This window comes from Bos javanicus, chromosome 24, assembly GCF_032452875.1.
Source record: "Bos javanicus breed banteng chromosome 24, ARS-OSU_banteng_1.0, whole genome shotgun sequence".
Lineage (NCBI taxonomy): Eukaryota > Metazoa > Chordata > Mammalia > Artiodactyla > Bovidae > Bos > Bos javanicus.
Window position 1 is genome coordinate 56601158 of NC_083891.1, and position 25938 is coordinate 56627095.

A 25938-nucleotide genomic window follows, 5' to 3' on the forward strand; every position below is an offset into this window, starting at 1 on the left:
GCCCTGAATAACCCCTCAGCCTCCATCCCCTTTCCCTTTGCTGTTTTTAATTTTTTTTTTCCCATTGGAGGAAAATTGCTATACGGTGTCGTGTTAGTTTCTGCCGTACAGCAGTGCGAGCCAGCCACCATGATGCATGTGTCAGCTCTCTCCTGAGCCTCCCTGGTTCCCCTCATCACACCCCTCAAGGTCATCACAGGCCGCCAGGCTGGGCTCCCAGTCACAGAGCGTCGTCTCGCCAGCTACCTGTTCTACACATGGTAAAGTGTATATATGTTGATGCTACTCCCTAAGTTATTTTTTTGAAGGATTTTCATCCTTCACTTGAAAAGACAGTAGCTATTTATTTATTCACTGTTTTTCTATGTTGCCCACTATATTGTAAACTCTGCCTTCTCCAAAACAGACATGCCTGTTTTAATCACACTGTGCCCCCCAGTGCCCAAACCAGCGCTAGGAACTTGTTAGGCCATCAGCTGGTATTTGATTGATAGACAGATAGACGGATGCATGGTCAGACCATCGAGTCTGTGTCCCGCTTCTGCTCCTGTCCTCTCCCTTCCCATCATCGTGCCGACGTCACAGATGCCAGAAGTTGTCCCTCTGCTCCGTTGCCTCAGCGAACACCATGAATACATGCTTGTTGACTAAAGGAATAAACAGCCTCAGAATTGTTTCTCTCAATACACATGCTCCAACTTTAAGACGATCTCGGGGACTCGATCCAGTGGTTAAGGCGTCACCTTCCCAGGGCAGGGGGTGCAGGTTCTATTCCTGGTTGGGCAGTTAAGCTCCCACCTGCCTTGAGGCCAAAAAAACCAAAACATAAAACAGAAGCAATATTGTAACAAATTCAAAAGACTTAAGAGTAAAAAAAGAATGTCCCAGCATATGAATGCACCATAGCGCAGCCCCCTGATTGTAATCTCAAGCAAAGCGAGAGCTAATGGAGGGTGAAAGAGCCCACCTTTGGTAAACAGGGCTGCATCAGAGAGGGCTGGCCACAGTACACTTTAAAATTCAAATCAAAAGTCGCTTGTGGTCACCTATGTGTGACACCGGGCGGGATAGGAACAGGATACAAAATGAGCGAAACCACAGTGCCTAGCCGGAAGGAACTTAAAAGTCTTACTGGGGAAACAGGCCAACACACTACAAGGGAATATCTTCTACCCTGTGCAGCTCCAGGGGAGGATGGAATGCAGGTGAAGGACAGAGAAAGACAGGCAAGCAGAGCAAAGGATGGCCCCGTTATATTCAAGTGAAGGCAATAAAAATTTTAGAGGCCAGCAAACGACTTGACAAGCTGATGATTGCCCCCCGTCACCTCTCACAGAGAAGCGGTTTAGTTGTTCTAAAATAAAACAAAACCCTTCAGAAACTTCAGCAAAACATGAAACTGACACCAAGTTTATTGCAGGCTGTCTTTGCCTGGGGCCAATAGGTACAAAGTAAATTTTAAAATTAGAAATTTTTTCCCTAAGAAAATGCATTGCCGCCACTTGACCAAAACAAAGAAGATTAAAGAAACCTCACCCATAGAAGAGCCAACTTGACCCAACTCTCCCAGGCCAGTAAGGCAGTTGACTTTCTTAGTCTAAGCAAGAGTCTGGGCTCTTTCTCCAGTGCGCCTTCCACAGGGTCTGTACCAGCCTCAATAATTGGGGGTAGACCCTATTTGGGGGCTTCCCAGGTGGAGCTAGTAGTAAAGAACCTACATGCCAATGCAGGAGACATAAGAGATGTGAGTTCAATCCCTGGGTGGGGAAGATCCCCTGCAGTAGGGCATGGCAACCCACTCCAGTATTCTTGCCTGGAGAATCCCATGGACAGAGGAGCCTGGCGGGCTACAGTCCATGGGGTCACAAGAGACAGACACGAATGAAGTGACTTAGCATGCATGCACACACACACGCACCGCATTTGCAGTGCACTGTTCTCAGTGAGTGGGCTTCCCCAGTGGCTCAGTGGTAGATAATCTGCTTGCCTGTGAAGGAGGCGCAAAAGACACAGGTTCGATCCCTGGGTCGGGAAGATCCCCTGGAGGACGAAATGGCAACCCACTCCAGTGTTCTTGCCTGGACAACTCCATGGACAGAGGATCCTGGCAGGCTACAGTCCATGAGGTGGCAAAGAGTCAGACACGACTGAGCGGTCGGGCATTTTTGGTGAGTAAGTTAGTTTGATGGACAGGCTGCTCTGAACACTATCTCATACCACACAGAATGTCACAGGTGATTGGGAACTTAGATATGTAATGAATTCAATGCTCTGGTTTCCAGATGAAGAAACTGAGGCTTAGGTGTGAAAGTGACTTATCTAAATGGCATTGTCCTCATAAGCCACATTTTAAGTAATTTATCAAATGTTCTGGGACCCAAACAACAAAGTTATTTTTATACCAACAATTCTCAAATCTGAATGAAAATATTTGAAAGCAAAATCTGCTCCCTTTATCTCTTTTTTTATTATTATAAAAATATTCTTTGAAAAAATATGAGAAAATAGAGATAAACAAAATAGTAAAAACCACCTACAACTTTCACCTGTTTTTCTGAGTGTGTGTTTGTTCCTAACCATGCATACTGTTGCGTTCTTTTGCTTTTTCTCCACTTAAAAATATATCAAGAAAGCCTTCCATGTTATTAAATATTCTTTGATAAGCTCACAGGATGGAAGCTCTATCTTATTTAACTAATTCTCCATTATTGTTTCAAATTTAAGTTTGGGTTCTTGGCTATAAATAGTGCTTTGCTGAACATCTTTGAATGTTTGGACATCAATGATTGTTTCTCTGTATAAATCCCTTTAAGCGGATTTTCAAGAGATATGACTCATTTTTTTAAGAGAAGTCTTTCTCAAAACTGGTCAGAAATGTTCAAGTAAAAGTTCAATGACCAAATTTATAAATCTTTATTTCACCAGAAAAGTTGTAAAGGCTTTAAAAAGGCACACAAGTTTAGGTGGAAAGCATGCTTCAACGGGATAATTCCTCAACAGAGAAGCAATGCTTATTTGTATACTATGCTAAGGTAAGTAAGCTACTGTTGTGTGCTACTTAACTCAGTTGCTACATCTCTTGTTTGGGAGCTGGGAGAACTGTACATATCAAAAAGAAGCCCATCCAATCATGTCCTTAAGCACCAGGACCATTTAGGAGAGACGGGCCTTCAATATAATGATATTGGTAGATAGCTCATTCCCTTATTCTGAGAGTATGTTCAGTTCAGTTCAGTTCAGTTCAGTTGCTCAGTCGTGTCCGACTCTTTGTGACCCCATGAATCGCAGCACGCCAGGCCTCCCTGTCCATCACCAACTCTCAGAGTTCACTCAGACTCACGTCCATCGAGTCAGTGATGCCATCCAGCCATCTCATCCTCTGTTGTCCCCTTCTCCTCCTGCCCCCAATCCCTCCCAGCATCAGAGTCTTTGCTTACTAATTATGCTTTCAATTCACATTAAGTCCAAGAAGTCAAAGTGAGGAAGATGAGGTAAATGATCTACCTTAAGGCTTCATAAATCCTATAGACCAGCTGTTTGGTTGAAGTTTTTAAAATCAATATCTCCACTTCTATAAGAGAGATGTGACTTTAAGCAAATTCAAAATTTGAACATACAGACTTTCAAAGCAGATTTATTAAGGGATAACTACAGAATTCCCCATTCCCTATCATCATCCCCTCTCTTAAGTAAACCTGTATTTGCATGCCCCAAAATGAGTAAATATATTCATTACTGTGGGTCTCCTAGTCTCTATCACAACTACCCAATCCTCCATTGTAGGGCAAAAACAGCTAGAGATGATACATAAATGAACAAGTAGAGATGTGTTTCAATAAAACTTTATTTAAAAAAATAGTCAGCAGCCAGATTGGCCTTCAGGCTTTGGTTTACCAATCCTTGCTTTAAATAACACACTCCTTCCTGTATGTAAAATATTTCATTTGACAACCCTTATTGTATTTGTTTCCTAGGGTTGTCATGATAAATTACCAGAAACTTGCTCCCTTAAAGTAACAGAAATTTATGCTATAACAGTTCTGGAGGCCAGAAATCTGAATTCAAGTTATCAGAAAGGTTGATTCTTTCTGGAAGTACTGATAGAGAATCGTTGGATGTTTCTGTCCTTGCTTCTGGGGCTGCCAGCAACCCTTGGCATTCCTTGGCTTTCGGTTACATAGTCCAATCTGGCTCCATCTTCACATGGCCTTCTCTGTGTGTCTGTATCTTCCCCCTTCTCTTGCCTTATACGGACCTGTCTTATAAGAAATTTGGAGCCCACCCTAATTCAAGATGATCTCATCTCAAGATCCTCACCTTATCACATCTGCAAAGATCCTTACTACAAATAAAGTCACATTCCAAGTGGACATATTCTCAGGGGCCACAATTCAACCCACTACATCCATTTACAACATTACCCCATCCACCAAGGAATTCAAGGTCCCCTAGAGAAGAAGCCATGGAACCCCATGTAGTGAGGCACAGGCTCAGCTGTGCTCCACGAGCCATTATTCCCCTTCAGGGTTAACAAACCCAAACTGCAAAATCCCAACAGCCTGACTCAGCGGTGCAAATCATGTCCTTAAGTTATATTTTACAGAGCTTTTTGGAATCTATAGAAAATAAATGGATGTGCTTCCAACAGTGGATTCAGGGACAAATCAACCACCACCACCAAAATCAAAAAACTCTGAAGATGCTGCTAGTGTACATAGAGCTCATGTCCCGCACCAGAGCGCTGCTCAGCGCCGGGGAGACTGCTCTCGGAAAGTGGGTTTCCGGCTGGTGTACGTGCCCCACACTGAAAGGGGGGAAAAACGTCTGGAGAAACTGTGAAAGTTGACCCACCCATGACACGAAGTGATAAGTTCAGAAGAGATGTCTAAAACGTTCCAGTGGACATGGTTGTTCAACACTTAAAGATCAATTTAAAACTCATTCTCATCTTGTAGCAGACTTCACAGATATATAGATATAGATCTCAGCAACTGTATTACAAATACTAATACTTCCAATTTAGCTTCCAGAAACCTTAATGACCTAATCAGTAAGCAAAGCCTATTGGGAACTAAGGTGGAAATTTAGTTGGAGATATCTTTCTCAGAAATGGAACACACTGAAACCATTCTTAATGAAGTGTAGAAGATAGTTAAGGAGGGTGACTGAGTGACTTAAAGGAGAGAAAGATCAGGAAGTGAAAGGGCCACAGAGATTTGTTTGGTCCAGTCTGAAGTATGATATCCTTCAAAATGGAATGTATACAAGAAAGTTTTCAGCAGTAAAGTATTGGGTTGGCCAAAAAGTTCATTTGGGTTTTCCCATAACAAGTTGAAAGTGTTAATTGCTCAGCTGTGTCTGACTCTTTACAACCCCATGGACTGTAGCCCGCCAAGCTCCTCCGTCCATGGAATTCTCCAGGCAAGAATACTGGAGCAGGTTGCCATTTCCATCTCCAGGGGATCTCCCTGACCCAGGGATCGAACCTGGGTCTCCCACGTTGCAGGCACGACACTTTACCCTCTGAGCCACTAGGGAAACCCTTCCCATAACATCTTACACCCAAATGAACTTTTTGGTCATCCCAATAAGTCAAAGCCAGAATGACTACTTGGAGCTCTTATTTTTAGGAGACAAAATTACATGAAATGTGGGGGCCTAAATGGTCTCTCCTGTTAGCAGCTGAGGGTTCCCAGATGGAGGACATCCCTCCACCTCCACCAAGACGTCCTAGACCAGGAAATGATCCACTGTTGACAGGGAACACCACGTGACCTGCCCATTCTCACTCTTGAAATCCAGTTCCAACTAAGAAAGGGAATTTTCTACGTGATGAATCCACCACACACGAGGGCAGAAAGAATGAATGATGAAAGAGGTAAATTCAGTGAGCCTTTGGTATAAAGGAGGAGGGTTCGGTTGGTCTGCATGCTCAGTTGCTCAGTCCTATCTGACTCTTTGAGGTCCTTTGGAATGTAGCCCACCAGGTTCTTCTGTCCATGAGATTTTTTTCTAGGCAAGAATACTGGAGTGGGTTGCCATTTCCTTCTCCAGGGGGATCTTCCAGACCCAAGAATCAAATCTGCATCTCTTGTGTCTCCTGCATTGCAGGTGGATTCTTTTAACCGCTGAGCCATCAGGGAAACCCTGGGTTGATCTGGATACTGTTGAAAGAAAAGAATCATGACTACCAACCAGGGTCAAGGAACCAGAGAACTTTGTCATTCTCTTTAACCTTTGTGATTCCCAGTGTTTCTTTTGGTGAATACCTAGACCGTTCCCCTGTTATGGGTAGTTAACTGTCTGGCAGCCCTTTGAATGGTCCAGCATTCTGCTTCAGGGACGTTCTCTTTTCCTTTTCACCTAATTACACTGACTTTCCTCCCATCTTAATTTCCCAGAGCCCCTTTCCCACTCAGCTCCCAGCTTGGTGTCTTCATCTGTCCCTGGCTGGATGCAGCAACGCCAACTCCGAATGCCACCTTGTTTTACAACTGGGCACTGCCCTTGAGACGGGCACACGGCAATAAGCTCAGGCTTGTGATGGTGTCTCCCCCAAGCCAGGTCCTTGGAACACGACTTGGCCAGCCCACAGCACCCCAAGACCCAGCCCACGTAAGTAGAGAATTATCAGGGTAACCCCAGGAGTTGGAACTAGGAGTCTGGATCTCTGCTGCCAGCTGGGGACACACAGAGAAGCTCAAGAGATAAAATAGGAGATATCACTGTGATGAAAAAAGAAAAACAGACAGTCCCTCTAGGGAGGAAGAAAGTGGCTGTGGGAAGAGAGGCAAGAAGCTGGGGTGGGCAGATTCCCAGTTGCCTCATAGAAAAATAGCATCTTTGGAAACCTATTCATGATTTTTGCATTCCTAGAGATATCTGAGTGAGCCAAGCAAGGCTGTTACACCACTAAGATTTGGGGGTTAATGTGTTACCAAAATATAACCTGAAGAAGTGAAGTGAAGGTCGTGTCAGAATCTGAGACCCCATGGACTGTGGCCCACCAGGTTCCTCTATCCCTGAGATTCTCCAGGCAAGAATACTGGAGCGGGTTCCCATTCCCTTCTCCAGGGATCTTTCCCACCCAGAGATTTAACTCAAGTCTCCTGCATTGCAAGCAGATTCTTTACCATCTGAGCCACCAGGGGAGTCCAAAATGTAACATCAGTTCAGTTGCTCAGTCGTGTCCGACTCTTTGCGACCCCATGAATTGAAGCACGCCAGGCCTCCCTGTCCATCACCATCTCCTGGAGTTCACTCAAACTCATGTCCATCGACTCGGTGATGCCATCCAGCCATCTCATCCTCTGTTGTCCCCTTCTCCTCCTGCCCCCAATCCCTCCCAACATCAGAGTCTTTTCCAATGAGTCAACTCTTCACATGAGGTGGCAAAAGTATTGGAGTTTCAGCCTCAACATCAGTCCTTCCAATGAACACCCAGGACTGATCTCCTTTAGGATTGACTGGTTGGATCTCCTTGCAATCCAAGGGACTCTCAAGAGTCTTCTCCAACACCACAGTTCAAAAGCATCAATTCTTCGGCACTCAGCTTTCTTCACAGTCCAACTCTCACATCCATACATGACCACTGGAAAAACCATAACCTTGACTAGATCAACCTTTGTTGGCAAAGTAATGTCTCTGCTTTTCAATATGCTATCTAGGTTGGTCATAACTTTCCTTCCAAGGAGTAAGCATCTTTTAATTTCATGGGTGCAATCACCATCTGCAGTGATTTTGGAGCCCAAAAAAGTAAAGTCTGACACTGTTTCCACTGTTTCCCCATCTATTTCCCATGAAGTGATGGGACCAGATGCCATGATCTTCGTTTTCTGAATGTTGAGCTTTAAGTCAACTTTTTCACTCTCCTCTTTCACTTTCATCAAGAGGCTTTTGAGTTCCTCTTCACTTTCTGCCATAAGGGTGGTGTCATCTGCATATCTGAGGTTATTGATATTTCTCCCTGCAATCTTGATTCCAGCTTGTGATTCTTCCAGCCCAGCATTTCTCATGATGTACTCTGCATATAAGTTAAATAAGCAGGGTGACAATATACAGCCTTGACATACTCCTTTTCCTATTTGGAACCAGTCTGTTGTTCTGTGTCCAGTTCTAACTGTTGCTTCCTGACCTGCATACAGGTTTCTCAAGAGGCAGGTCAGGTGGTCTGGTATTCCCATCTCTTTCAGAATTTTCCACAGTTTATTGTGATCCCACACAGTCAAAGGCTTTGGCATAGTCAATAAAGCAGAAATAGATGTTTTTCTGGAACTCTCTTGCTTTTTCCATGATCCAGCGGATGTTGGCAATTTGATCTCTGGTTCCTCTGCCTTTTCTAAAACCAGCTTGAACATCTGGAAGTTCACGGTTCACATATTGCTGAAGCCTGGCTTGGAGAATTTTGAGCATGACTTTACTAGCATGTGAGATGAGTGCAATTGTGCAGTAGTTTGAGATTCTTTGGCATTGCCTTTCTTTGGGATTGGAATGAAACCTGACCTTTTCCAGTCCTGTGGCCACTGCTGAGTTTTCCAAATTTGCTGGCATATTGAGTGCAGCACTTTCACAGCATCATCTTTCAGGATTTGAAATAGCTCAACTGCAATTCCATCACCTCCACTAGCTTTGTTTGTAGTGATGCTTTCTAAGGCCTACTTGACTTCACATTCCAGGATGTCTGGCTCTAGGTGAGTGATCACACCATCGTGATTATCTGGGTCGTGAAGATCTTTTTTGTACAGTTCTTCTGTATATTCTTGCCACCTCTTCTTAATATCTTATGCTTCTGTTAGGTCCATACCATTTCTGTCCTTTATCAAGCCCATCTTTGTGTGAAATGTTCCCTTGGTATCTCTAATTTTCTTGAAGAGATCTCTAGTCTTTCCCATTCTGTTGTTTTCCTCTATTTCTTTGTGTTGATCACTGAAGAAGGCTTTCTTATCTCTCCTTGCTATTCTTTGGAACTCTGCATTCAGATGCTTATATCTTTCCTTTTCTCCTTTGCTTTTCACTTCTCTTCTTTTCACAGCTATTTGTAAGGCCTCCCCAGACAGCCATTTTGCTTTTTTGCATTTCTTTTCCATGGGGATGGTCTTCATCCCTGTCTCCTGTACAATGTCACGAACCTCATTCCATAGTTCATCAGGCACTCTATCTATCAGATCTAGGCCCTTAAATCTATTTCTCACTTCCACTGTATAATCATAAGGGATTTGATTTAGGTCATACCTGAATGGTCTAGTGGTTTTCCCTACTTTCTTCAATTTAAGTCTGAATTTGGTAATAAGGAGTTCATGATCTGAGCCACAGTCAGCTCCCAGTCTTGTTTTTGCTGACTGTATAGAGCTTCTCCATCTTTGGCTGCAAAGAATATAATCAATCTGATTTCGGTGTTGACCATCTGGTGATGTCCATGTGTAGAGTCTTCTTTTGTGTTGTTGGAAGAGGGTGTTTGCTATGGTCAGTGTGTTCTCTTGGCAAAACTCTATTAGCCTTTGCCCTGCTTCATTCCATACTCCAAGGCCAAATTTGCCTGTTACTCCAGGTGTTTCTTGACTTCCTACTTTTGCATTCCAGTCCCCTATAATGAAAAGGACATCTTTTTTGGGTGTTAGTTCTAAAGGGTCTTGTAGGTCTTCATAGAACCGTTCCACTTCAGCTCCTTCAGCCTTACTGGTTGGGGCATAGGCTTGAATTACCGTGATATTGAATGGTTTGCCTTGGAAACAAACTGAGATCATTCTGTCATTTTTGAGATTGCATCCAAGTACTGCATTTCAGACTCTTTTGTTGACCATGATGGCTACTCCATTTCTTCTAAGGGATTCCTGCCCGCAGTAGTAGATATAATGGTCATCTGAGTTAAATTCACCCATTCCAGTCCATTTTAGTTCGCTGATTCCTAGAATGTTGACGTTCACTCTTGCCATCTCCTGTATGACCACTTCCAATTTGCCTTGATTCATGGACCTGACATTCCAGGTTCCTATGCAATATTGCTCTTTACAGCATTGGACCTTGCTTCCCTCACCAGTCACATCCAAAACTGGGTATTGTTTTTGCTTTGGCTCCATCCCTTCATTCTTTCTGGAGTTATTTCTCCACTGATCTCCAGTAGCATATTGGGCACCTACTGACCTGGGGAGTTCCTCTTTCAGTATCCTATCATTTTGCCTTTTCATACTGTTCATAGGGTTCTCAAGGCAAGAATACTGAAGTGGTTTGCCATTCCCTTCTCCAGTGGGCCACATTCTGTCAGACCTCTCCACCGTGACCTGTCCGTCTTGAGTGTCCCCACTAGGCATGGCTTAGTTTCATTGAGTTAGACAAGGCTGTGGTCCAAGATTAGGGGTGGTGGCTGAGACGAGCTACCCCACGTCTGAGGTCAGAGGTGGTGGCTGAGATGAGCTACCCCATATCCGAGGTCAGGGACAGCAGCCAAGAGGAGCAAGCCCATGTCCAAGGATCGGCAGCTTCGAGGGTGCAGGAGGGCCGAGAGGAGCTACTCCACATTCAAGGTCAGGAGGAGCGACCGCATCCAAGGTAAGGAGCAGCGGCTGTGCTTTGCTGGAGCAGCCATGAAGAGATACCCCATACCCAAGGTAAGAGAAACCTAAGTAAGACAGTAGGTGCTTCGAGAGGGCATCAGAGGGCAGACACACTGAAAATGTAACATAGATTAATATCATACTTTAAACTTTCAAAAAGAGCCATCACCAGCAGATGTTTGCGTAGAGAGATGGTTCCGGGTTACACTCCTGGTGCCTGGGCACGGGTCCTGCTCCCACAGTCATGCCTTCCCACTCCCATCTCCGTCCTGACATGAGACTGCTCTCCCTGCTACTCTGCCCTCAAATCCCCACCATGGACTGCCTTCCTTGTATTTGCTACTTCTTTGACCTTTAGCTCATCCAGCTTTGTATTTTATGCTCGGGGAGAAGGCAATGGCACCCCACTCCATTACTCTTGCCTGGAAAATCCCATGGACGGAGGAGCCTGGTGAGCTGCAGTCCATGGGGTCGATAGGAATCTGACACAACTGAGCGACTTCACTTTTACTTTTCACTTTCATGCTTTGGAGAAGGAAATGGTAACCCACTCCAGTGTTCTTGCCTGGAGAATCCCAGGGACGGGGGAGCCTGGTGGGCTGCCGTCTATGGGGTCGCACAGAGTTGGACACGACTGACGTGACTTAGCAGCAGCAGCAGCAACCCAACCACTGTTCGCTCCTTGCGGCAGGGACCACATCCCATCCTGCTTAGTGTCCTTTGCTCTCTTTTACAAGAGGTACTTGGTGTTCGTTAGTTGCACGACTGTTCAGACTTACCTGTGGCTCTCCTTAGAGTCATAATTGTAAAAGTTCCTGCAGCTGCTAGCTCTGTCTCCTTGGCAGTATCATTTCTGTCAACAGAAAATGCTTTATTCAGTTTCAGACATAGGAAGACAGGGTAGCTCAGTGTACGGTGGCATTGAATGGTTTTATGGCGCTGGAGAAGACTGTTCAGAGTCTGTTGGACAGTGGGGAGATCAAACCAGTAAATCCTAAAGGAAATCAACCTTGAATATTCATTGGAAGGACTGATGCTGAAGTTCCAATAGTCTGACCACCTGAAATGAAGAACTGACTCACTGGAAAAGACCCTGATGCTGGGAAAGATTGAAGGCAGGAGAAGAAGGGGACAAAGGATGCGATGGTTGGATGGCATCATTGACTCAATGGACATGAATCTGAGCAAACTCCAGGAGGTAGAGAAGGACAGGGAAGCCTGATGTGCTGCAGTCCATTGGGTCGCAAAGAGTTGGACCTGACTTAGCAACTGAACAACAATAGCCTCATGTAGGAGTGTCTACTCCTCTGTGGTTGGCCTGTCCCACCCCAGCCAGAATATTCCGTCATGGTTGTTAATGCTTTTCTTCTAAAGTAAACAGCCCTGAGGGGTCAGTATGTGTGTGCTCAGTCATGTCTGACTCTTTCTGATCCCATGGACTGTAACACGCCAGCCTCCCCTGTCCATCACTATCTCCCATAATTTGCTCAGATTCATGTCCATTGAGTCAGTGACGCTATCTAAAAAGTAATAGTGGGGTCATATCTTGCCTTTAACAATGAAATGTACATCTTACTGTGGAGCTCCCAGAGGCTAACCTTGGGTCCAAGTGCCCAACTGTCCCAGTTTGCAGGACTATCCCCAATTTTAGCACTAAGAAATCCTGAGTCCTGGGAAACAGTTGTTCTCCCTAAATAGAATTCAAGAGGTCTCTGAATCTGGATACAAAACAAATTATGTCCTTATTTTGATCAACCTGTAACTGAAATTAACAATTGCTTTCAACTGTGAAAGTAGGCAACAAATCAGTGATATTTGCGATATCTATGACTCGGTTGCCAGAACAAATGTCAGATACTTTATTACATTAAATTGAAGCAGATATCTTAAAATATCATACGTTCTTCACTATTTTGAAATAAATGGGTATTAAAGCCACCACTTTAATTCATTAGATCTCATTTAACGCATTAATTTAAGAAAATATATTATTAGGTCAAAATTTTTGTTTTCACTCTTTTCGGTTACATGCAACACAACTATTGCATTTTAAATTATGAGACATGGTCTACCGGCTTCACTAGATTGCCAAAGAGATCTAACAGCTCAAAAAAGGTTAAGAAGTGCAGAGGCACCACGCAGAACCTGAAACCCTAACTTCCCGGAATTTACAGAACAAGGTACAGGGGAAAACATTATCTCATTTTCTCCTCCACACTCTCAGGCGGTTACTAACCTCCAAAGGTCATGCTGACGAAGTCTATGCACTTAACCACCAGACAGTCTGAACTTCCTGCTTCCCAGGTGACGCCCCGGTGAAGAATCTGCCTGCCAACGCAGGAGACACAAGAGATACGGGTGTGACCCCTGGGTTGGGAAGATCCCCTGGAGAAGGGAATGGCAACCAGCTCCAGTGTTCCTGCCTGGAAAAGTCCATGGACAGAGGAGCCTGGTGGGCTGCAGTTCACAGGGTTAAAAAGAGCTGGACACGACTGAAGTGACTTAGCACAGCACAACACCTATATTCTATCAAACAATGAATAAATCATTAAAAACCCCAGAAGTATTAAAACCCCAGATATGTAAAGGTATTTATGCTTTTCCACATCTAAAATGTCGAAACTGCAGCATAAAGAGATACGCAGTTACAACTTGGCAGATAACAGAATTCACATGCACTGGTTTTTAGTCTGGCTGTTTCTGTGCAATACTCTCTATCATTGTCTCCGTAGTGGGAAAGACACAAATTGAGAGATATAACATCATAAACTAGTCAGTTCTCTCACAAATCAGTAAGTAAATATAACATAGCAGTTCTAATAAAAGTTCCAATCAGATTTTGGGAATAGAAGGCAAAGAGCAAGCAAAAAACAATTTAACTTGACAAAGTGACTATTAAATTCAGCCCAGAGACTATTTATGCAAAAACAACCAAAAAATTCTCAGAAAACAATTAGTAATGAATGACTAGCTTTGGTAGATATTAAAATGTATAGAAAGCTACCATAGTTAAAAGTGTAATATTAGTGAATGGGTAGACAGAAAAAAAAAATCAATATATTCTGCTCCAGAATAGAAATTCTGAAAGCATCCAAGAATTCAGTATGTAATTACAATGATATTTTAAATCAGTGATCAAATAAATGGTATTAAAAAGAGGCTCAGTGTCTGGGAATAAATAGTTCATAAAGTTACAGTCATTGATGTTCCCAAATATAAACAGGTATGGTGGTTGGGTTTTTTTTTTTTTTGGTGGTGGTGGTGGTGTTTTAACAAAATTTTTCATGTTCTCCTCCCATTATATTTCTTTTGTTTTATTTACCAGGTTATTCAAATATTTAATCACCTTGCAAATAGTCACTTCCCCAAAGTGAGCACCGTTTTTACTGGTAATTTTTTTTTTAATTCGGTTGCATGAAGTCTTAGTTGTGGACTTCCCTCATGGCTCAGCCAGTAAGGAGTCTGCCTGCAATGCAGGAGACCCAGGTTTGATCCTTGGGTTGGGAAGATCCTCTGAAGAATGAAATGGCAACCCACTCCATTATTCGTGCCTGGAGACTCCCATGGACAGAGGAGCCTGCTGGGCTACAATCCACGGGGTCGCAAAGAGTCAGACATGACTGAGTGACTTCACCTCTTTCTCCTCCTAGTTGCAGCATACAGGATTTCCAAAGCGTCATGCCAAATCTTTCATTACGGCTCACAGACTCTAGTCACGGCCTGCTGGCTTAGTTGCTCTGAGGCTTGTGGGATCTTAGTTCCACCAACCAGGATTGAACCCATGTCCCCTGCAAGGCAGATTCTTAGCCACTGGACAACCAGGGAAGTCCTCTTACTGGCAAATTTTTAAGAACTGGATTTCTTTCATGTTACTGCAATGGAGAAGCCTGGGGACCAGTCTTCAGATAGTTCTGTGGTTAGAAAATTATTTACAAGTATTCAATGAACGGGAATTAAGTCCCTTCTATTGGCCAAGCATCATGCCAGATACTCAGGATACAAAAGTGAGTAAAGCTTAGCCCTCCCTTCAAAATGCTGTTAACCTATTAGCAAGTCTGTCTGCAATATACACCATCTGGTCGCTTACTGTTTGATCATAATTTGGGCATAGTAATAGTAGCATACTGGGTAAAAATAAGGTATATCCAGTAAAACAGGAAGCACCAGAAAAATCATTCAATACAGGTTTTGCTTATTAGATCTCTGCAGAGAGATTAAGCAGGACTGTCAGATTCTGATGCCCGAGTCCGATGATGCTCGTCCAGCAGTTTTGCTGAACCAGACAGATCCTCCAAGTTCTCCCCTTCGAGCCACAAAGCAGGCACAGCTGGACGCTTCATCACGGCTCTGCTCTCTCCCTGAACAAGTCCGACAAGCCGATGGCACTAGGCCGTGACTTACAAAATATGGCATAATTGTAGACTGTAATCAGCATGATGATAGCTGACTTGATAAGAGAGGTCAAATCCCATTTTTATATCCTGAGTTCCTAAAATATTGTTTCGTCAAAAAAATCAATTTCTCATTTTTCTAGCGTTAACTTGAAAAGGGTATAATTGATCACGCCTAAATCCCTTACATCACCCGGGCCTGTGTGAAAGGCTCGCGCCCAAGAAGCCACTTGAGTGAGGGCCAGGCAAAGCAGCAGTTGTCGTCAGCACCTCACACCCGTGGGCCCGAACCGCTTCAAAGCAAGAGCTTGTTTTACATCCTTCGCTTAAGGTTGTGGGGAAAACACAAGCTGGTGGAATACAGATGCTCAGCTGGCTCATTTGGGTTTTGTGGTCCAATTTGCGGATGGGATATTTATAAAATCCGGTGATTATGATGCCATCTCATTAACATTCGTTAAGTGAGAACCACAAAGTGCATGATGGGCATCTCTGGTCTGAGGGGAGGAGGAGGAAGAAAATGAAAGCAAGATGGGGTTTCCTACTTCGGCACCGGCCAAAAGAGAGACACAGGGGGAAAGGACCCCTCCCCGCTTCCTTTAAGTCAGACTTCGAAGGGAAAAGGGAGGAGAGAGAAAAGGCGGCCGCTTTGCCATTCATCAGTGCATTTGATCCCTAAGCAAACCAGGTCCGAGACCAGCCTACGCTGATTTCCCCATGAATTCGAATGCTTGATTCCTTGTATGAATTAGCCGAGGAGACACCTCTTCCAGGATGCCTATCTAGACTGAACTTACTCCATGTGATGTCTGCACCTTCAGTGAGGCTGAGCTCAGAGTTTTCAGCACAAAGTTGCTGTTGCTGCCTTGCGACTGGTCTCTGCTCCTGTCCCTATGGGGGACACACAGATTCTAGCTGCTCCACCTAAAGTCTAGCTTGTCTACCTAACTGCAACTGTCCCTGAAACAAATGCTATCAGAGATAACGGCTTCATGTAAAAGCAGTTCTTCCAGAAGGTAAGTGCAGAGTGAGCACCATAAACACTGAGGCACGGGTTATTTTGCCAACTTCTTGGCAAAGGTCCTGAAAAGAGGAAGAACGTGACCAGAAGGTCTTGATGGGTGGGGAGCTGAATGTGCAAGGTGAGAGACAGATCAGAGAGCTAAGAGTGTCACAGACCCATGGGGAGCACCACTGTCAGAGAGGAGAGTTAAGCAGGCACACCGTTCTGGAGTAGAGAGGAAAAGAGGACAGCAAAACGGAAATCATAAGGTAATAAAACCAAGCTTGGTCAACACTCACTCATTCACTCAGTGAAGAATCCCCAGTGCATCAGGTGCTGTTCCGGGTACTGCACAGTAGAGGGAAGAAAGTCACACCCTTTGATGTCAGTGGTCTGTGTTGAGTTAATGTGTGTGTGTGTGCAGGGTTGCTCAGGCACGTCCAACTCTTTGCGATCCCATGGACTGTAGCTTACCAGGCTCCTCTGTCCATGAAATTCTCCAGACAAGAATACTGGAGTGGGTAGCAATTTCCTTCTCCACAGGATCTTCCCCACCCATAAATCAAAGCTGCATCTCCCACGCCTCCTGCATTGGCAGGCAGATTCTATATCGTTGAGCCAACCAGGGAAGCATTGCTCTGCAGAGCTGCTTTATTTCCAGAATCTCAGCAGAGGATGAGCTGCAGCCACCCTCAATGGTGAATACTATTTTCTTTGAAAATAAGGAAGCACTATATGTATGAGCTCTAGTATTCTTTTGCCTGGAAAATCCCATGGGCGGAGGAGCCTGGTAGGCTTCAGTCCATTGGGTTGTTAAGAGTCTGACACGACTGAGCGACTTCACTTTCACTTTTCACTTTCATGCATTGGAGAAGGAAATGGCAACCCACTCCAGTGTTCTTACCTGGAGAATCCCAGGGACGGGGGAGCCTGGTGGGCTGCTGTCTATGGGGTCTCACAGAGTCGGACACGACTGAAGTGCTGCAACAGCAGCAACAGCAACATATGTATGAGCTGACAGTCTATGCTGCTACTACTGCTAAGTTGCTTCAGTCGTGTCCGACTCTGTGCGACCCCAGAGATGGCAGCCCACCAGGCTCCCCCATCCCTGGGATTCTCCAGGCAAGAACACTGGAGTGGGCTGCCATTTCCTTCTCCAATGCATGAAAGTGAAAGTGAAAGTGAGTCGCTCAGTTATGTCCGACTCCTAGCGACCCCATGGACTGCAGCTCACCAGGCTTCTCCGTCCATGGGATTTTCCAGGCAAGAGTACTGGAGTGGGGTGCCATTAAACCAGACAGTGTAATGAACCAACCAGCAGGAGAGGAAAAGGTATCAACGGGGCTCTCTAAATTATGGTTCCAGACTTGTTTTGAAAGGGAGAGGAGACTAGTCCAAATAATTCCTAAATTGAAACAAATCCTCAGACTCTCTCACAGGGCTGCAGCCACTGACGCATATGGTTCCTGGAGCTAGGGCAGTGGGAAGCCACTGAACAACATAAAGTTAAAAAGAACAACATGGCAAACATCAGGCTTAAGCAGCTCAAGCTGCGGTGGCACTTCTCACCCGAGGACTTGCTGGCAATGAGGAAGCCCATTTACGGAGCCAACCTACGTGTAGTTGTAGGTGCAATCTGGGACGAACTCTTCTAGCCGTGAGAAGCCTGGCTACGAACAGTCCAAATATAAACGCAGTTTGTGGACCGCATTCATTCCTTGAACTAATACTTCCAGGGCACCTGCTCCATACTGTTACAGATGCTGGGGACACAGCCGTGAATAAAACTGACTTCCTGCAGCTCATACTGCAGTGAGAAGAGACAGACAATAAACCAACAGACAAACACTGGAGAGAAAGAAGGATGGGAGGGGAAAAGAGGGACGAAGGTGATTTCTTCCTTGCACGTATCACGATCTGAAGTTAAAGCTGGGACTGCCCCGGTGGTCCAGCGGTTAAGAATCCACCTTGCAGCGCAGTGGACATGGATTTGATCCCTGGCTGGGGAACTAAGATCCCATAGGCTGCCAAGCAATTGAGCCCGCACGCCTCAACTAGAGAGTCTCTGCGCTGCAATGATGATCCCATGGTGCTGCAAACAAGACCAGAGGCAATCAAATAAATACATATTAAAAAATAAATAAATTCAACTGAAAGCTAAGGTCACATGTTGAGTGACAAGCCGACCTGAATGACGAGAAGCCCGCCACGCAAAGATGTGGTCGTGACCACTGCTTCCTGTTCCACAGCATTGTGCACTTTCCTTACTGAGAAGGACCTCAGAGGTCATATCCAGTGCTCTCGGTTTATGAGACTCAGGGAAGGAGCATGTGTCTCCAAAGACACGCTGAGAAGGAATCAGGACTCTCTGCTCACGGACTTCCCTCTTAATTTACCGGAAGGTCTAAATAGACAAGTGATAATTATTCAACAAATATACACTGAGTTAGAACTATCTCGGGGGGGGGGGGGTGGGCACCGTGATGGCCACTCTCCAGAAACTCTCTAGAACTGAGAGACACGTAAATGAGGTAAGCAGACACCCATCCTGTGCTCACTGGGGGCCTATTTGGCGCGCGTGAGGGGGCCTCAGCCCAGAAGAATGAATGGAGGAGATAGAATCAGAAGGATTATGCTGAGCAGTGATCCAAACGGAAAGAAAGGTGCAGGAAAGGTGCAGGGGAGGGGGAGTGAGGAGGAGGGGTGCTTGAGCAGCGGAAGGGCTGGACACCAGGCCCACCAAGCCTAGGTGGTGGGACATCAAACACAGGACAGACTTTGGGAAGAGAGGAGCTTCAAGGAATATAAATATGTCACCAGTCTCACCCCTTAAAATGGTCTTGCCCACCAATCTCACACCCTCTGCCTCCAGGTCTCCCTGTAATTTCTCAGTGATTTTAGGGGGACGATTCTAGATGGTTCCAAGCTCCTGAACATTCACAGTACCTGCTGCCTCCCAGCTTGCAGAGTCTGACATTTGAGCCAACTTCAGCTTCTCTGGTGGCACAGACAGTAAAGAATCTACCTGCAGTGCAGGAAACCGTGGGTTCGATCTCTGGGTTGGGAAGATCCCCTGGAGAAGGAAATGGCAACTGGCCCCAGTATTCTTGCCTGGAGAATCCCATGGACAGAGGAGCCTGGCGGGCTACAGTCCATGGGTCAAAAGAGTCAGACACGACTGAGCGACTAACACTTTCACTTTCATTCAGCTCTTCTTGATCCTTTTCTTCATCCCCTTTACCTTTCCTCCACAAGTTCTGCACTGGGTGCTCCACACTTACCAGCTCAAAATAGTGGTCATTCCTGCAATCATTTACTCGGTATTTATTTAAATGCTATATTCTATATGCTAAGCATGATTTTTCTTTTTCTTTTTTTTTTTTTTTTTTTACTTTTTGACCATACCTTAAGGCATATGGGATATTTAGTTCTCCAGGGAACGAACCTGGGCCCCCTGCAGTGGAAATATGGAGCCTTAACTGCTGGACCACCGGGGAAGCCCCAAGAATATCTCATTTAATCCTCTCTCCCTATGAGAGATGATTGGATGGCATCACCGACTCAATGGACATGAGTTTGAGTAAGCTCTGGGAGTTGGTGATGGACAGGGAGGCCTGGTGTGCTGCAGTCCATGGGGTTGAAAAGAGTTGGACACGACTGAGCAACTGAACTGACTGACTGCCAGTGTTTAGCTAGCAAGTTGTGTCTCAGACAGGTTAAATAATTTGCCTGAGGTCACATAGCTGAAAAGCTTTGGAGCTAGTATCCAAGTCTTTTGAACAGAGAAACTTTCCAATTTTTACTATGAAAACATTCAAGTAAAGAACTGTATAAAAAGGAAAAAGAAAAAAATTTTTGCCTCCTTCATAATTCAGCCTTGGCGAGCCCTATCAGTTTAGACACTGGAGGTATTTTGACTCTCTCTGAAATTCTCTTTCTAGCGTGTGGCCAAATTCCCTAGATGCTGCTGAACTATGGGCAACTGATACCAGCCTTTCTTTCTCACAAGCTATTACTTAAGCCTTAGTCCAGGAAATACAGAATTTATTACGTCTCTGAACTTTCCCAGAGGGCAAGGTACCATCACATCTTTTGGAGACCGAAAGAAAAGAATTGTTAAAAGATGGAAGTGGTCCCACAGGGAGGAGGCACGAGCATGTTCAGAGGCTGCGTAAGCGAGCGGCACAAACCCACTCGCCCTCCAGGGCTGCTGCGCTAGCTTCTCTCCTGAGGCCGCCTGGGGAGCCTCCAGGCCCAGTGATGTTGCTGTATACAGCCCGCTCTGGAGGCCCAGATGACAGCAGTCTTCTCCGAGGTCAGAGCTTCAAGTGACACACCAGTCTTCCACTTTGTACAGAAAGACAAGGGGTCGGGGGCTAGAATCTCCATGAACTCATGGCCAGCGGCCTAGCTGGTTAGTCAGGGGGCTGCTGCTGCAAAGTCACTTCAGTCGTGTCCGACTCTGTGCAACCCCATAGATGGCAGCCCACCAGGCTCCCCGTCCCTGGGATTCTCCAGGCAAGAACACTGGAGTGTGTTACCATTTCCTTCTCCAATGCATGAAAGTGAAAAGTGAAAGTGAAGTCGCTCAGTCGTGTCTGACTCTTCACGACCCCATGGACTGCAGCCTACCAGGGTCTTCCATCCATGGGATTTTCCAGGCGAGAGTACTGGAGTAGGGTGCCATTGCCTTCTCCAAGTCAGGGGGCTAGCAAGAGACAATCTGGAGGCCTGGGGAGAAACAGGTTTGGGAAGAGGCATTCGGATGATGTAGGGGACAGGGCACAAACGCTGAAGACTTTTGTATCACGTGTTAATTCTCACCAGAGAGCATCTCTGGGAGCAGACATTACACAGCCAGCAGGACAGAGTGAACTGACCCATCTGTCATCAGTCACCCCAGGCCTGGGACAGTGCATGAAACACAGAAGCCACGTTGGCAGAGCTGAAACCTAAGCATGAAACCAACAGCCCAGGCTCCCACTTACCCAGTGCTAGCATTGAGTATCACCAGACAGCCAACACGTGGCAAGTCAACCATCAGGTGTGCCACAAAGTTCGTGTGGGTTTTCCGTAAGACGTTACAGTATCATCAAAGACCCACAAGAGTGTCTGATCCACCAACACAGGGTTCCACAAAACACTACCTCAGACCAAGGGCCCACCACACAGCAGAGGTGCTGTGGCAGGGAGCATACGGCCACGGGAACTGTGATTACACACTGCTTCACTGAAAAGTCTGCTGTGAACCAGCAGTGGAATGTCTCTTTGGTGACACAAGGGGCCGTCCCAGAGATGGTATTCTGTGAGGGTGGCAGGATCCTCTAGGACTCGATATACACTCTTAATGACTGACACGTGGTCCTGTGACCCCTTGAGGTAGAATGCATGGGTCCCGAAACCAAGAGGTGGAACTATCTACCGCCCCTGCCTCCAGGAACCCACTTGCGATCCACACAAGCTTAGGCTCTGAGGGTCTCTAGGTCCTCACTCTCAAAGAAGGGAAATGACTTCCTGGGCACACAGTAGGAGTCTTTTTGAATTTTAGGCTCCAGTTGCCAACCAACTACTTGGGGGTCCTCATGCCAAGAGACCAGCAAAATCAGCCACATGGGCTAGAGTAATTAACCCTGCCCACAGGGGGAGCTTTACTTCTGCTCTATACATAAGTAAAGAGTGTGTCTGGCAATCAGGTGATGGCCTCAGGCTTACCATTTAAGCCTGCTAGATGGATAAGACCAGCAGCCATACCCCAAGAAGGGCACAGGAATAACCAGGAGTTCAGGACCCTCTGAGAGGTAAGCCACCTAGCCCAGCAGAGGGGTTAGCCAGAATTGAGAGAAACCGAGAATGAACGGTAGAGAAGGATCATACAAGTATTAGTTACAGCCTTGAGATCAACTATGGCTGCAAGAGCCATAGTATTTCCTACTAAGCCTCATTTGTACGTTCCCAGGAAATAAGACCAATCAAAATCTGATTTTAAAAAAAATGTTCCTGGATAGGGGAGATTTATTATAAAAATCCAGTGGGTTTGACAAAACTAGGCAGTGTATTGGGCTTCCCTGGTGGCTCAGACAGCAATGAATCCACCTGCAATGCAGGAGACCTGGGTTCGATCCCTGGGTTGGGAAGATCCCCTGGAGGAGGGCATGGCAACCCACTCCAGTGTTCTTGCCTGGAGAATCCCATGGACAGAGGAGCCTCACAGGCTACAGTCCACAGGGTCACAAAGAGTTGGACACGACTGAGCAACTAAGCACAGCACAATGTATTGAAAAGCAGAGACATCACTTTGCCAACGAAGGTCCATATAGTCAAAGCTATGGTTTTTCCAATAGTCGTGTACAGATGTGACAGCTGGACCATAAAGAAGGCTGAGCACTAAAGAACTAAAGCTTTCAATGTGTGGTGCTGGAGAAGATTCTTAAGAGTCCCCTGCAAGAAGATCAAATCAGTCACTTCTAAAGGAAATTAACACTGAACATTCACTGAAAAGACTGAAGCTGAAGCTCCAATACTTTGGCTACCTGATGCAAAAAGCCAACTCACTGGAAAAGACTGAGATGCTGGGAAAAGACGAAAGGCAAAAGGAGAACGGGGCGGCACAGGATGAGATGGTTAGATAGCTCACTGACTCGATGGACATGAATGTGCGCAAACTCCGGGAGACTAGAGAAGGACAGGAAGCCTGGTGTGCTGTAGTCCATGGGGTCACAAAGAGTCAGACATGACTGAGCAACTGGACAACAACAAAAAGTGGATTTGAGTGGCACAGCACGGATGTAGTGCACACTAGGGCACTCCACCCATGTCCCCTCTTCAGGGTGGACACACTCACAGCCCAGCTGCTAAGAAGACTGGATGCTGGTGACTCACAGCTGAGCTCCCCCCGGGAACTGCCCTCTACCGCTGGGATCTGCCGGATCCAGGATCTCGGCTCCTCTGAGGGGACGACCTATGGCCAGTGACTGGCTCCTGAAGGAGAACAAAGGTCTGGTCCCCACGCCTCAATATGGGACAACGCTAGAGGGTCATCTGAGCTCCAGAGCTCCCTGTAACATCAGCTGGGGTCCCGAAGCCACAGAAATACAGGTCAGTGCCTCCCTCAGCCCAGTCCTGTCTTCCCCATGACCTTATAGATATCTCTCCTGAATACATTTGGAGCAGACTTTCTGCATGAAAATCTGTCTCGAAGTTTATTTCCAAGTACCCAATGTAAGATAGCCATGCTCACACACATCATCACACGGCCCAAACAAGACTGCACTGGAACAGATAACAGGAGAAGTTTCTTACCATGGGTCCATCTCCTTAACAAAGTTCTCCACTTAATCAAATATACCTGCCCTCTTAAAATCCGGGGGGGGGTAATTCTCCCTCCATGTCTCAGTCTAATCTATGAGGCTGCATAAGTTGTTGAATAAATCCATGGCATAGTATCCTGCTTCTTTCAACATAAAATGTTGGCCTTAGATATAAAGATAAAAACCAAGGGTTGGTGTAAAGATACTACGTTAAAGACATTTAATGTCAGAAAGTTCACATGCTGGTATCATTGCAGTCTATGAGAAAGGGTTAAGAAGACTAGGTCATCAGGTCATATAGCCTTATGGAAGTCATTTAACCTTCAGTGAGCCTGTCTCCTAAACTATGTTAAAAGCTTGTTTGGACTACCGTCAGAACTGCCATGAGGATCTTCTCTGTAAAGATAACAGTACCTGCCTAATTCTTAGAATGAGGCTTCTTGGAAAGACTAAATGAGGTGATATTTTATGATACCTGGAACGCAGTAAACGCTCCACATATGACTAGTATCAAATGAAAAGAAGCCTACGAAATTACTTTGAAACTGCAACACGGTACAAAAACACCACCAATTTTGAAAGCAGCACAATATATTCAATAGGGGATGTTTTACATTTTATCAGAGGTTTGGCCATATCTCCTTAACATCATTTAACTTCAAAGCATCTAGTGCAGTGTTTTGCTACTGGGCAGATGCTTAAAATCTTCTCCCTGACTTTCAAGAATCAGTAATACCAGGCCTTGGCACCCTACGGATATTGGCAAGCATAAATGCTTCTGTAATACTCTGGCAAAGAGATTTTTTTTCTGGATTAGAGTACCAAAGGAGAGGGGAAACTACATTTCTCTGATCCATATGAAAAGTCACCCAAAGATTTCAAATGTATTTTTATTGGTCTGAATATATTCCAATCAAGTTTTTTCTAATCATCTGCTATCTCAGGGTCCTAGTGTATGTGCACCCATTTCCCCTTATATTTTATTAAATGAAGGATCAAGGATTACATCTATCCTGTGCTCCAGATTTTTAATGGAAACAAAATCCTCTGAGGATTATCTTAAATCCGGGTAATATTCTTAAGTGGGACCTGAACGCAGCCTAATAGTTGCAAGGTTAGAAACCCATCTCTCTGTCTCCTTAAAGTGACTCTGTGAACTCAGATCCCTGGGTCACTGAACCACTTCAATACTGGCATATGTATTATGAGGAAATACACAGATCAGAATTCAAAAAACATTCAAACATAATGCCAGAACAGGATGATCAATCCAACTCCATCAATCCAATCCATTTCATTTAATCTCACCTTTAAACAGCCCTAAACTCTGTATTCCCTTCCTGTGAGTAAGGCTAACTTTCGCCTTCACCCCTCCTCTCCTTCTCTTTATCTATTTGTACCCCCACTCTGAATTAGCCTTCTTGCGCTAGGACCATCACAAATCTTGCCTCCTAAATATGCCTTCTTCCCTGTCCTGACTTAGCTCACGTGTGTACATGCTCAGTCGCTTCAGTCGTGTTTGCCTCTTTGTGACCCCATGGACTGTAGCCCGCCAGGCTACTCTGTCCACGGAATTCTCCAGGTAAGAATATGGAGTGGGCTGCCTTTTCCTCCCCCAGGGGATCGCCCAACCCAGGGATGGAGCCCATGACTCCTACGTCTCCTGCGTTGGCAGGTGGGTTCCTTACCATTAGCGCCACCTGAGAAGCCCTCTGCTTGCCTTCCTAATGAATATTATTTTCTAGAACCCATCCCCCTTTGTGACACTTGGAATGTCCCCTCCCCCTGCACCCTCTGTAAATGACCACCCCAGAGGCCAGGCCAGGCACTCTGCTCAGCACTGGCTCCCCTCCACGGGACTGAGCCCAAGGCATGCAGAGCCACTGGGCATCATGGAAACAACTCTAATAGTTCTGTGAGAACTCCCCAACACACTGAGCTGCATTTGGCGTTTGATTAACAGGTTTCCATTTCACAGAGGAAATATACCACAGAATTTAAAAATCATTCCCATTATAAAATGTTGTTTCTTCACATTAATGAACTACATTGATATCACACTGAAAGACTTGTAAAGTCCACTCCATTTGGGACACGGACTTCCATAGATTCCAGCAGTGATGCCTTAACTTGGCTTTTGTTTGGAACCTGAAAGCGCCCTTGGCAGGCTCCATTCCCTCCGCGGGGGAACAATGCAATCGAAGTACCGGTGCTGTTGTTGTTCAGTCACTCGGTCGTGTCCGACTCTTGCAACCCATGAACTGCAGCACGTGAGGCTGCCCTGTCCTTCACTGTCTCCCGGAGTTTGCTCAAACTCACGTCCATTGTGACCACGATGCCATCCAACTGTCTCATTCTCCGTTGCCTCCTGCCCTCAATCTTTCCCAGCATCGGGGTCTTTTCCATTGAGTCTGCTCTTCGTATCAGAGCCTTTATCGGAGCTTCAGCATCAGTCTCGGCGGTGGGTTATATATGCCTTTTCAGTGTGGCATCGCTTTCCCACAAGGTCTTTGGTGGCTGAACCTAAACAAATGAAGAGAGATGGAAATTTCAGATGCCCTGGTGAGCCAAGAAGAGAGTAATTGTGAGCAAAAGGTTCAGCAACCATCAGTCCTTCATATCATACCATGTAGATGGTCACTTTTCTGTCAAGTATATTCTGCATTAATTTTAAAATGTTTAGGGAC

The 25938-nt window shown here is 45.5% G+C and overlaps 1 long non-coding RNA gene across 1 annotated transcript; it reads right to left on the bottom strand.

Annotated features, from left to right (window-relative positions):
* Window positions 1-3826: 3826 nt before the first annotated feature.
* LOC133237775 (uncharacterized) lies at window positions 3827-25459 on the bottom strand. Its single transcript, XR_009733337.1, has 3 exons — window positions 24940-25459; window positions 11330-11403; window positions 3827-6164 (listed from the first exon to the last, which is right to left on the bottom strand). It is a non-coding gene; the product is annotated as an uncharacterized LOC133237775 (long non-coding RNA).
* Window positions 25460-25938: the final 479 nt, after the last annotated feature.